Source organism: Zalophus californianus, chromosome 9 (genome assembly GCF_009762305.2).
Source record: "Zalophus californianus isolate mZalCal1 chromosome 9, mZalCal1.pri.v2, whole genome shotgun sequence".
Lineage (NCBI taxonomy): Eukaryota > Metazoa > Chordata > Mammalia > Carnivora > Otariidae > Zalophus > Zalophus californianus.
The window spans coordinates 10,826,776-10,839,587 of record NC_045603.1 but is presented as its reverse complement, the minus strand read 5'-3'; the positions used below and the strand labels follow the sequence as shown (position 1 = coordinate 10,839,587).

Sequence of the window (12,812 nt, the reverse complement as noted above, 5' to 3'; positions counted from 1 at the left end):
GAGGTGGGGAGATGGAGGCTGGGAGCTGGGGGAGATGGAGACAGGGAGATGGAGGCTAGGAGGTGGGGGAGATGGAAGTGAGGAGATGGAGGCTGGGAGGTGGAGGCTGGGAGCTGGGGGAGATGGAGACAGGGAGATGGAGGCTAGGAGGTGGGGGAGATGGAGGTGAGGAGATGGAGGCTGGGAGGTGGAGGCTGGGAGCTGGGGGAGATGGAGACAGGGAGATGGAGACAGGGAGATGGAGGCTAGGAGGTGGAGAGATAGAGGCTGGGAAATAAGGAAGATGGAGGCAGAGAGGTGAGGGAGATGGAGGCTGGGAAGTGGAGAGACGGAAGCTGGGAGATGAAGGAGATGGAGGTGGGGAGGTGGGGGGGGAGGGAGGCTGGGAGATGGAATCAGAAAGATGATGGGGAAGAGAGATGGAAGGCTGGGTCCCCATCCTACCCCACTGGGCTCAGGAGTGAGAGGAGGGAAGGGGCTGGGACCACAGGACTTCTTTCAATCCCTCCCTGGTTCCTGGAGGAGGGGCAAACAACGATGGGTGGATTTTCTGGGTGCTGAAGGGACCCCATTCCTACCACCCCACCCCAGCCTAACCCATGTTCCTGACCTCCGCAGGGCCCCAGGGCCTGGAGGTTCTTCCCACATCCCAGCCAGACACCCCACTCAGTCACGAACATGCACAGCATACCCAGGTGGGGACGCCCCCCACACCCTCCCACTCCCTGTGGGCAGGTGCTCACATACACAGCTCCTCCCTTCCCACATGGGCAACCACACCACCCTCCTATTGGTCACCCCAACAACAACCCGACCTACTCCTTCTACAACTGGGCCCCAGCCCCTCTGCTGCAGGGAACAAGCACCGCCCCCCCGCCCCGCCCCCCACCCCCCCACCCCGCCCAGCTTATCATCTCCCGTTGATGACTCTTGGGCACACACACGCCTTCTCCCAGTGTGCCCACAGCGCGTGCCCTGCTGGGTGTAATGCCGCCATATGCACTCACACACCCTAAGAGTAATGCACCTATTGACCTCCACCGGCACAGACACACACACTTCCAGACAGACGTGCCTCCACCCCACCTTCCTCCATCTGTGTGTACACATGCACACGCATACACTCACTCTCTTCCCCCAGAGGCCCCTCTCCCTGCCTGGCCCGCACCCCCCACCAGCCCAGACGGTCCTCCCAGCCCTCCCGCACAGGCAGGAGGCCTTGGCCCCCTCCACACTGCCATTCATAAACATACGTAGACCCTCCTAGTGCTGGCAGCCGGCGGCCAGCGAACAGAAGTGCGCCCTGGGGCCCTGTGCTGCCCCGCTCCAAAGCAGAGGACAAGGACGCACCAGCTGGCGCCTGGAAAGGGCTCCCAGGCCCAGGTCCCCAGGAATCCCTCCTCCACACTGGACCCTGAGCCCGGTGGCCAGCAAACACCCTCACGCACACCAGCACCCCCCAGGACACTCAGGCAGCAACTAACACCCGAGTTCCACAGCCCCTCCGACGGCCGCGTGCACAGAGACCCAGAGGCGCTGTCCACAGCTGTCCACAGAACCCCGATAGAGCGGTGCGCACCTGAACACGCCGACTCACACTTGTGCCACCATGCCCGCGGCCACGGCACACACGCCCCTCAACACACCCATGGAAACGCACTGGCGCCCACTCACCGTGGACGGCCCCCCACACGCACTCGGGCTTCGCCATACACACCCAGACAAACATGCCCACAGGCACGGGGGCCCCTACACGGCCTCCCACGCCAACGCGCACGGGCCCCCGGCACACCAACGCACGGGGAACCACTCCCAGACCCCCCTCCAGCACACGCCGGGCCACGCCTGCACACCCGCGGCGCCGCCCTCCCAGCCCGTCCATACCCATCTGACACACACACCCCGTCGCCAACAAGTCGCAGGCCCTCGCTCGGGCCGCCCCTCCGCCCCCTTCCCGGGGCACGCGCCGCGGCCTGCCGCCAGCCCCTGCCTGGCCCCCGCGGGTTTACGATCCCGCGCACCGTGCCGAGTCCAGAGGCCGTGAAATTGGCTGCGAGCGGCAAGGCATGCGGCTGCAAATTCTAAGCACAGGGAAGTAAGGCAGAAACCCGGCGGGCTGCGGGCCACGGCGCGGGCGCGGGGCGGGAGGCTGGCGGACCCGGGCGCGGGGCGGGGCGGGGGGCGAGGGGGTTCCGTGAGCGCGCTCCCGCCCAACCCGCCGGCGTGCACGTGCCCCGCTGGGGTGGGAGGGCAGGGATGGCTGCGCGCGGGTGCGCCCTGGGGGCCCGTCCGGGACGCGCACCGGGGATGGATACACCTCACCGCCCGCGGGATCGGGACCTGCCTCCGCCAGAGCGCCCTCCAGATGACCGGCCTCGGGCCACAGCTACGCAACTCTGCGCTGCCGCCTCCGGGAGGCCTTCCCGGCTCTCCGTCCTCCTCCGGCTTCTCTGCTCCCACCTCCACCGCCTGGCAGCCCCTGGCCTCTGCTCGCATGCACAACTCCAGGCTCAGCTCCACCTGCACCCTGGCACCAAAGGAAGGGACAGGGAGGGCATGGTCTCTCCAAGATGCCAGGCCGGCCCTCTCCAGTCTCACTTCATCCCCACGGCACTTCATGCCTTTACCAGCTGTGCGAACTTGAACCCGTGACCGCAGACTCTGCCTCTGTTTCCTCGTCTGGGCAGCAGGAATGAAGCAGAGGGTTGTTTTGAGGGTTTAAGGAGGGCCACTGAACAAGCTTAGAACAGCAGTCGGTGACCGTGGAGATTATTAGTCAGTATTGGCCTGGTCTTGCCGCAGACAAGGGGCCACACTTCTCTGAGCCCAGGCTTCTCTGAAAAAGGCCGATGCCTTTGCTGTCTCCCCACCTGTGTGGGAAATCCGGAAGATGCAGCCCCCTCAGCTGCCCTCCAACCAGCAAACATGGGTGAATTAATAGTCTGGAGGTGCATTAAAAATGCAGGTTCCTGGGCCCCACATCAACCCTCCTGAATCAAAATCTCAGCCAACGAGGCCCAAGAATCTGCATTTTTTAACAAACACCCAGAGACTCTGGCGCTCCCTGACAAAAAGGATAACGCTCCCTTTCTTAGCCCAAAGTTTCCTGTCCCGTGTAATGGATCCCCAGCTGCATTCCAGGCTCATCTTCCCAAAATCCACCCCACGCTTTCCGACCTCCAGACCTTGGCTCCCACCGTCTCTCCACCCGGCCTGCCCCCACCCAGACGCTGGCTGGCCCTCTTTCACCCTCCTCCAGCCAAGATTAAACAAGATAATAGCCGGCGTTGAGCCCTGCGCCTGGCACACAGCAGGTGTGCGGTCACGGGAATCCGGCCTTGCCCTGAGCAGAAGTGGGCCCCGCCTCTCCCATCCTGCTCCCCAGGCTGGCTCAGCACCTGCCCTGCAGCCTGCTCGGCCAGCCCATCAGGGTCAGGTCCACAGACAACCAAGAACCCCCCTGTGACCCAGGCCCTACTGTGTGTAGGCCCCACGCTGGGCACTTGGCAGATGTTTCACGTGTCCCATCTCTCTTCCAGATGTTCCATGTGACTCCTCTGTGTGCGTTCCTGCCTGAGCCCCGGGCCCAGCAGGGTGAGATATGCTTGTGGGCGCGCACGCGTGCGCGCGCGCGCGCGTGTGTGTGTGTGTGTGTGTGTGTGTACTGACTGCAAAATGCGTCAGTCCATCCTCAATAGTACGTAGATAAGAAGAACTTGCACAGGTCATTTTTGAGGGCCTACTAGTCTGCACCTGTGTGGAGCTGATGTACTAGTAGGAGAGACAGACAGGAAACAGCTAAACAAGCAGAACCATGAACACCCTCCCCTGCCCTGACCCTGGTAGTGAGAAGCGCAGAAAGCAAGGGAGGTGGGCTGCCAACCCCATCACTTGTGTCTCTCCGCCATCCCAGGAGAATTTCAGAGACAGAGGACAAAGATCGGCCAAGGAGGGAAACTGAATCAGGCCTGAGTCTTGGGTCTGGGCCCTGAGCAGGCTGGTCAGGCAGCCCTTCAGAACTGCTCCCCACCTTCCCCCCTGGGAGAGGTGAGGACCAGCGTGCAGAGGCCCATGCAGCATCACACATATACACACGGTCACATACACGCACAGGTACACACACAGATATGCCCTGCCCCCTCCCAGCCCCTCTGCACCTTCCAGCTGTGGGGACAGGCAGCTCCCAGGCCCCACTCACACCTCTGCGGGGCCCCCTAGCCCGGCTCCTGAAACAGTTTCTATGTATTTCAGGGGGTGAACGTAGAAACTGAAAGGAGAGGGAGGGACACACACACACACACACACACACACACACACACACACACACACACACATACACAGCCCAGGACCCACTCCAGAGAACCAGGAATGAATAAGGGAGACAGATGGGAAGGGGGAGGGAACTCATCTAATTGGCACCTACTATGTGCCAGACACAATGCTCCGCACTTGACATTCTCTTATGTAACCACACTGGAAAAGTTAGGAACCCGGCATCGTTATCCCCACTTTATATTGAGGAAGCAGGGCCTTCTGGAAGGGAACTTACTCGCCCAAGACACACACCATTAAAAAGAGACAGAATTTGGACCCTGGGGCCCTAATCTTTCCGCGAGCGAGACAGGAGGGAGAGGACGGTAGAGTGGCCCAGGGGGACTGCAGCTGAGGCCGTGACAGCCTCCGAGCCTGGGGAAGATACTGACCTGGGAGCAGTGTCCCCTCCATCACCCAGGGGCGCCCCCCCCCCAGAGGACCCGCTGGGTGCCGGCGCTGTGCTCGGTGCTGGGGGACAACAAGAGAGCGTGCTGCTGGCTTCGGGAATGTCACAGGTCACGCTGGGGGACAGGGAGCACAGAAGGAATGTGGACCAGGCCTGAGACCCTTTGTGCCCCTCTGTCCCTGCAGCCAGCGTCACACCCACTGCTTCTCCTGCTGACAGATGAACAAGGCAAGGCCCAGAGAGGCCCCTCACTCAGGGACACCCGAAGACGCAAAGGTCCCCTGGCAGAGGAGTGCACCGATTCGTGGTGCTGTTGTGGGGCTTCTGGTCCCGGTTCCGCTGCTGTGTGGCCCTGAGCTGGTCTGCAACCTCTCTGTGTCTTGTGTGGGAAATGAGGAATAAGAATAGCTGTGCTGCAGAAGGTTCTGTGGGGATTAAACACTTACAAAGAGCTTCACCCCGGGCCTGGCTCTTGGGCTCAGTGAATATTAGCTCATAGCATTATTATTATTATTACTATCACTGTAATTATTGCTGCCAGTGTCACCAAGCAGCCTCGGCTTGCCCGGGTGGCTCCCTAGCCCTCAGGGCCTCTCTGCGGCCTCCCTGGGGACTGTCTGCAGAGAAGAGGGGGAGGGGCTCTATTATTCCAACCCCCAGAACCCCACCACCACCCCCTGAGGAATAAGGGCCTCCGGTAATAATGGCAGTGACTCTGCCCCAGGTGCTGAGCCATGAGAAGGTTAATTTAATAGGGGATTGGACGGGGCAGTGAGAGGCAGAGGATTGAGTTAACCTTCTGGACTGCCGGTTAAGGAGGCTCGGGCTTCCAGGCGACCCTGCTTCCTGGCTTTCTGCTCTGCATGGCCCAGGGCACCGCCACCAACTGTGGGGGGACAGAGCTGGGCCCGGGGGGCACTGTAGCTGGAATGGGGGAGGGTAACCGTGATGGGTATCTCCCGGCCCTGTGCGTGGATGCCACACTTTCACACTTGCTCACTGAGCCTGCAAGACAGCAGCCGCTGCCTCGCAGACAGAGGAGAGCAGGGCTGACCCCTGTTGTCACACACAGCCGCTCAGCCGAGGTGTCACTGGAACTGGTTCTGCTTCCAAAGCACACGTCCCGCAGACTTCAGGGAACAAGGAAGCCACACTGGGGAGCGGGCATGGAGCGTGCTAGAAAAGGCTCAGCAGCCGGAAGCACCCATTTCTGTCACCCTGCCTATCGCTGAAGCTTGTAGGGTGGAAGGACTGGGGGTCGAGGCAGCCTCTTACAGTGGCCAGTGGACCCTCCGCCTTGGGGACTCCCCACCTCCACCGCACAGAGCTCCCTGTCCTGCCATAAAAACAATGAAAGTGCCTGCAGGAAGGGACCTGCCCATCCAGTGTGTCTCCCAGCACGCACCCACCGAGCTGGGGAAGGCAGATGGGGGCAAATGCTTGCTAAGGAATCAATCAACAGACAGCTTGCTTTACCATTCGGACCTCAGTTTGCTCATCTGTCAAGTGTCACATGATAGCAGCCGGCCGGCCCGCCCCACAGGACAGCTCTGAGGATCCGAGGAGGCAGAAAGAAGTTCTTTACAAAGTTCGACTCCGAGCTGGAGGACAGGAGGCCAGGGACGTGGTAGACAGAGCCCCCACATGGGCCAGGCACCCGGCACCCCGGAGGCTCACCGTCTCCCGTGACACCCCTCACCTTTCCAACCACCCCTGCCCCAGGTTACACATGAGACACTGAGGCCCGGAGAGGTGACAGGAAGGCCTAAATCACAAAGCACAGAGTGGCCACATGGGGCTGGAACCAGCGGGCCCTGTCCCCCTGGCTGTGCTGTCACATAAATTTGCTCACACAGCCTCGCTCACAAACACGTATCTCCATGACCTGGCTGGGGCTGGTGGAGAACAGGGACTGTCGGGGGAGGGGAAGAGGCATCCCACTGAAAGATGGGGGGCAGAGGAGAGGCCTTCAGGAGAGGGGCCCCACACCCACTTGGGGCATCTGGAGAGGGACCACTCACTCAGGGGCTCCATCCTCCTCCCCCTCTCACGGCTCACAACACAGGGCACAGAACCACACTCAGCCACACGCCCTCCCACTTGACATCACACACTCCGGCTGCTGAGGGTGACCCCTCACCCTGCTGTCCCAGTGACGTCACTGGCAGCCTGGAGCTGATGTCACACCCAGAGCTTCTCACTGACGTCACACCCACAGACAAATGCTGACGTTACGCACACTTCTCCCAGAGACCCCTCCCCCTTCAATTACTCGTCTTTCTTGCTGCTCAGGGGCAGATGGCCCAGAGGTCGCCACCCACGTACACAGCTCGAGTCACTCCGGACAGGCGTTCACAGACAGGGCCTGAGTGTGCATGTGCGTGTGTGTGCATTCCTCACAGGACACACGTTTACACACATGCGCAGGCCCATGTGCCCTGCCGCTGGCCTAGACACAATCTGTCCCACAGGTGCCCCCCAGGCCACGGGCGCAGGTGTGTGAGCCATGGACACACATGTACACAGGCAAATCCTCCCCGCCCCGCACCCGTGATGCGGCTCCTTGTATGAAAATGTCCCTCAATGACTAAATCGGGCAGCCCAGGGCTGTCAGCTTCTACCACATTCCTCCAGGTGTTGCCAGCACCGCCCCCCCGCCCCCCCGCCTGCTTCTCTCCTCCTCCGACAGCCTGGCCTGCTGACAGCGACATCCGCAACCCGGACACACACACACACATACTCCAGTCCAACACCTGTGTCTGGGCAGGGGGGGCAGGGGGATGGAGGCAGTGCCCTCCAGAGGTTGCCACTGGGCTAGGAAGGGTTCGGGGAAAGGGGCAAAGCACGGAGCGCACAGCGACAGAAAGTGCCCTCAAGTCCCATGTTCCTCCCGAGCTCAGCCGAGGGCCAGCGCCACCATCCCCTTCTAACCTCTCTCCTTGGGCATGCCTGACACACTGTGGCTGCCTCTGTCCTGGACACACGCTCCCCGAGTGCACACACAGACATGCAGACCAGCTCTGTCCTCTCCAAACATTCCAAGAAAATCCTGCTGGGCCACAGTGTGTGTGTGTGTGCATGTGTGCGCGTGTGTACGTGTGTGTGTGTGTTCAGACAGAGCGAGCAGGGTCCATGCGTGCACACAGCACTGTGTGCACACACAGGGCACACACGTCCCTCCCCACGTGCACACACCACCACCCCCCAGCCAACACGCCCACCCCCCTGCCCCCATCTTCTGCCAGTTGCTGGAGTCCACACATGCAAACACACACACACACACACACACACACACACACACACACGCACGCACGCAGCCCGGCAGTGGCCCTCCCTGCCAGAGCTGCAGTCTATGCCGATTTCTGCTGCTTCCCCGGGCTGTCTCCCTGCTTGCCCCACACCAGCACCACGGAGAAGGGGGCAAAGCCTTTGCAAGGATCCCCACCCACCTAGGGGACCCCATTCCCCGCATCTGGTCCTCTTAGCAAATCCATCGCCCTCCTGCGGGTAAAGGGGGTAAAGCCCCACCCTGCCCCCCTCCCCCTGGAGCAGCACCAATCAAACCCCCCCTTACCAGCTAGGAAGATGAATTCCTCGACCCCGGCAGCACTCGGGGAGAGAGGGGGCTAGAGTCCCCGATTCGCCAGGATGGGGGCAGAGAGGTGCGGTGTGGCACTGACTGGTACAGCCGTCCACCATCGAGCCTCCGCACCACCCCCCAAAAATGCTCACCTCACCGACCGTCCTCCGCGTCCTCACACCACGCCTCCGCCCACCACCACCAGTACCCCCCGCACTGGGTGGTCCCCCGGGGGTCTCACAGCGATCCCCAGACCCCGGAGCCCCTGGGGGTGGCTTTCCCTGTCTCATCCTCCCCCCCCCACGCCCCAGGATGTGTCCCCCGGCAAGCCCCACCCCCACCGGCGGAGGGGGGTGCCCTCCGGGTTCCAGCCCTCACTCCCACCGCCTCCGCCGGCCGCGGGCGCTCGGATCCGGAGGGATTGACTTACCTCCAGCCCAGCCGGGATCCGGGCCGAGCGCCGCTTCCGGCGGCGGCGGCGGCTGCGGGGCCTGCGCGCGAGTGTGAGTGTGAGTGTGAGCGCGGGTGCGAGTGCGCGCGGCGCCCGGCCAGGGCTCGGTGCGTGTCGTGTGTCTGTGGCGTGGCCCGCGTGTGCGTGTGTGTGTGTGTCTGCGAGCGAGCGTGTGCGCGCAGACACCGCCACCCCCGCCTCCCCGTCGCCGCGCCTCTGCCTCGGCGGGGCCCGCCTCCCGGGAGGGGGCCGGGGCGCAGCGTGCGTCAGGGGCCGCGGCCGGCGGTCTGTCCGTCCGCCCGGGCCCGCCCCGGCGCCCGGCTCCCTCCGCAGGCCTGTCCGCAGCGAGACCCCGCCCGCCCCCTCTCGAGGCTGGCTCCTGCCACCGCCACACGCGCACGCACAGACACACGGCCGCGGGGCGGGGGCCGCGCCCGGCTCCAACGCCGCAGCTGCAGCGCCCGGGAGGCGGCGGCGGCCGCGCGGACCCCGGAGCCCCCGGCCCTGGCCGGGCGCCCGCCCCCCCCGGCCCCACCCCGGCCCCCAGCCCCGCTCACCCCTTGGGCTCCGGGTCCCGCCGCCGCCGTCGCGAGCGCATTCAACAGCTGGAGGCAAACTTGCCGCGGGGCGGGCCGCCTGAGGTGCGCAGCGCCCCCCAGCGCCCGCCCGGGGACGCCCGCGGCCTCCCCCCCCCCCCCCGCCCCACCCCCCGACTCCACCTCCACGGGACCCCTTCCTCACCTCGTCCCCGCCGCCCGCCGCCCGTGCTCCACCGCGGGCAACCCGAGAAGTGCGGCTACTGCGTTCCCATTTTACAGGCGAGCCAACTGAGGCTCGGGGGAGAGGAGTGACTCGCCCAAGGTCACACAGCGAACTTGACCTCAGAGACAGTGTTAGACTCCAGATCTCGACCCTTGTGCAGGGGCTCTCAGCAGCGGCTCACTACCCTTCACCCCCCCGCCCCCGGAGACGCTTCTTCGGCCCTAGCCCCTCCCTGGCCAGCACCCCCACACACCTGTGCCACCCGCAAAAGGGTAGAAGCTAGGGGGAGGAGGTAGGAGATGCAGAAAGAAAGCTCTGGCATCCGGGCCTCTACTCCTGCACTTGGGCACACAAGCACCTGGTGGGGAGACTCGGCTTGTGTCCCGTGCACACGAAGGAACGCGCGCCTTCTCTCGGCCCCCACGATCCGCAAACCCACACGCTCCGCGTCTCCATCACTGAGGACAGGCATCCATCCAGTGCCTGTCCTCAGGTGGTACACAGCAGAACGTGAGATCCGGGCCGCAGGAACTCGCCGCAGGAGCATCCCATCCAGGCCAGGAACGGCAGCGACTCCCGGGAAGGAGCCACGGCCCGAGCTGAATCTTGACGGATGAGTAAGAGTTGGTCAGCTGAAGAAGGTGGAGAGGGATGTATCAGGCTGTGGGAACAGCCTGTGCAAAGGCACAGAGGCGTGAAACAGCCTGGTGTGTGTGTGTGCAGGAATCTCCACAGAGCTGGGCATCACTGGTGCAACAAGAACGTCTGCTCAGAAATTCCTCCCTCCTGTCAACGGGGACCAGGAAAGCAGGTCCAGGATGAGACTGGGAGGACAGAGAAGACCTGGAACGCAGGCCACCTTTATCTCCCCAAGTAGGAGACAGACAACAGGGTTGCACCTCTGCCCTCCACAACTGCACCCCAGGCTGCTTAGCACACTCCTACCCACCCTTCAAGGCCCCTCACTGCAGATCCTACAAGTCATTACGCTGTCTCTGCCCTCTGAACTGAGCCCTCCTACAGGGCAAGGGCTGTTCGGAACACATTGCATGTTCCCCGTACAGAGCTGGGGCAAGAAGCAGGGTCCCAGGCCAAAGTCCTTGCGAGAGGAACCTTCCCCCACCGGCCCGCTCACCTCAGGAGGAGACACAGCGACTCCTGCGCCCTCTGGCGGATAGAGTGCGCAACTGCAGAGAGCTCCCCACCCCGCCCCCCCCACCCCAGTATTACCTCCGTGCGGCTCTTGAGAGCAGATCCTCTTCAGAGGTGGGCACTGGTGAGGCCCACCTAATCCGCTCCGGCCCAAGGAACTAAGCCATGATCTCAAGACATACCAAGCAGTGGGTGGCCAAACAGCCTCTTCTGGTTCTGCTTGGATGACTTTCCCAGCCATCTGCCAAGGGACAGGTCACACCCCTCTCTGAGCCTCAGTTTCCCTTTGGTGAAATGAGAATAACAAAAGCAGCCCTGTCCCCAACACAATGCTGGGCTCACTACATGAGCACTCCCTTACCTTGGGACCTCCAGGTCTAGCTGGTTTAGCTCTGGGGTGCTTTTGAGCTCTAAAATGTTCTAAGAATCTCTCCCTGGAGACTGTCCTTAGTAGGCAGACATAGACTGGAAAGACTTTCAAACTCTTAACTTAGTCACTGCCACTAAATAGAAGAGAGAGTTGGCCTGGGCTCACCGAGGGTCATGGTGGACCACACTATTGGGACACCCGATTGGGCATTCTCTAGATGAGCACTGTCCAATAGAATTTTCTGTGATGGTGGAAATGTTTTATTTTTTTAAGATTATTTATTTATTAGAGAGAGAGTGCACACAAGCAGGGGGAAGAGCAGAGGGAGAGGGACAAGCCGACTCCCCACTGAGTGTGGAACCTGCCCCTGCGCAGGGCTTGATCACATGACCCTGAGATCATGACCTGAACAGAAATCAAGAGTCGGCCGCTCAACTGACTGAGTCACACGGGTGCCCCTTTTAAAAAAATTTTTTAAAGATTTATTTATTTATTTATTTATTTAGAGAGCCATGTGATGGTGGGAATGTTCTACCTGCACTGTCCAATGTCACTAACCACATGTGGCGGTGGAGTGCTTGAAATTGTGGCTAGTGTGGCCGAGGAACTGAATTTTTAATTTTTATTAATTTAGGTTTAAATAGCTGTATGTGGCTAGTGGCTACCATGTTGGATAGTGCAGGTCCAGAAGGACAGCGACCTCCTCGCTAAAATAGAGCCCGTAGGGAGCTCTCTCTCTCACACACACACACACATACACACACACACACACACACAGCTCCCCCAGCACCCTGGCCAGGCCTAGGGAGCAGGGGTGATAAGGAGACTGCCTAGAATCTCTCTAGATGGACAGGTAAGGTTGAGACACACGTGGGCAGCAATATGTCCATCCCTATAGTCACTGTCCTCGGTCAGGCCTTGCTGTCTTTCACCTGGACACCTGGACACCTGCGACAACCTTCCTCCTCACCCTCCAATAGCCCCTACGCAGGGAGGCAGTAGGTTTCATTTCTCATGACGATGCCAGATGATTGGCAACAGCTGCCTGGATTCTCCCATTGCAGGCAGTGTCATGATCAATTGGTGTTGTCTGCCTTGGGTGCAGCCATGGGCACCAGTGGTATGCCCTCTCTGCTAGGGAATCAAACCCCAACTCCTTAACTTGCCCAAGTAAGGCCCTTGGCAGTTGGGCCTTTACTTACCCCTCCAGCATCCTCTCGTATCACCCCACACATGCTCTGGGTCCCAGCGACTCCAATCCCTGCCCCTTCCAGAACATGCCATGAAACTCTCACCCCATAATCTCCATACCATTTGTGTTTTTGATGCTGCTGTTCTCTCAGCCTGGATGCCTTCCCTCTTCTCATATTCCCTCTCCCCTCTCTACTTCCAGTCTTTCATCAGGTACTGCTCAAAGGCCACCTCCTCTGTGAAGCCTCCCCTGACTACCCCTAAGCTGAGCTGGCCAAGTTGCTTCTTCCTCCACTGGTTCCTGGAACACTCTGTGTAGGTCTGAATGACAGCATGCATCCTATCGTACTATTATTCATTCTCACACGTGTCCTCCCCCGACTTACTCCTCACCCATCACCTCCATCATAGTAGCTACTGTGTATGGTGGCTCACTCAGGACCAAGCACTGTGCAGAGCGATTTTCATACATTATTCTCACTAATAAGCCACCGAAGTGGACATTAGGGGGCTTTTGTTCTGGGAACCCAGCGTCTAGCTCCCTTCCCACCAACACCGCAATGGCCCCTCTCCCCACCGCCATGTG

At 61.2% G+C, this 12,812-nt stretch overlaps 1 protein-coding gene across 3 annotated transcripts in view; it reads right to left on the bottom strand.

Annotated features, from left to right (window-relative positions):
- ELFN2 (extracellular leucine rich repeat and fibronectin type III domain containing 2) overlaps positions 1-8,890 on the bottom strand; it is a 67,146-nt gene extending 58,256 nt beyond the window's left edge. For all 3 annotated transcript variants that reach the window (XR_004819326.1, XR_004819325.1, XM_035721853.1), the window contains exon 1: positions 8,731-8,890. The gene's annotated coding sequence lies outside the window, so the exon portion shown is untranslated. The remainder of the gene's footprint in view (positions 1-8,730) is intronic.
- Between the last annotated feature and the right edge of the window lie 3,922 nt (positions 8,891-12,812).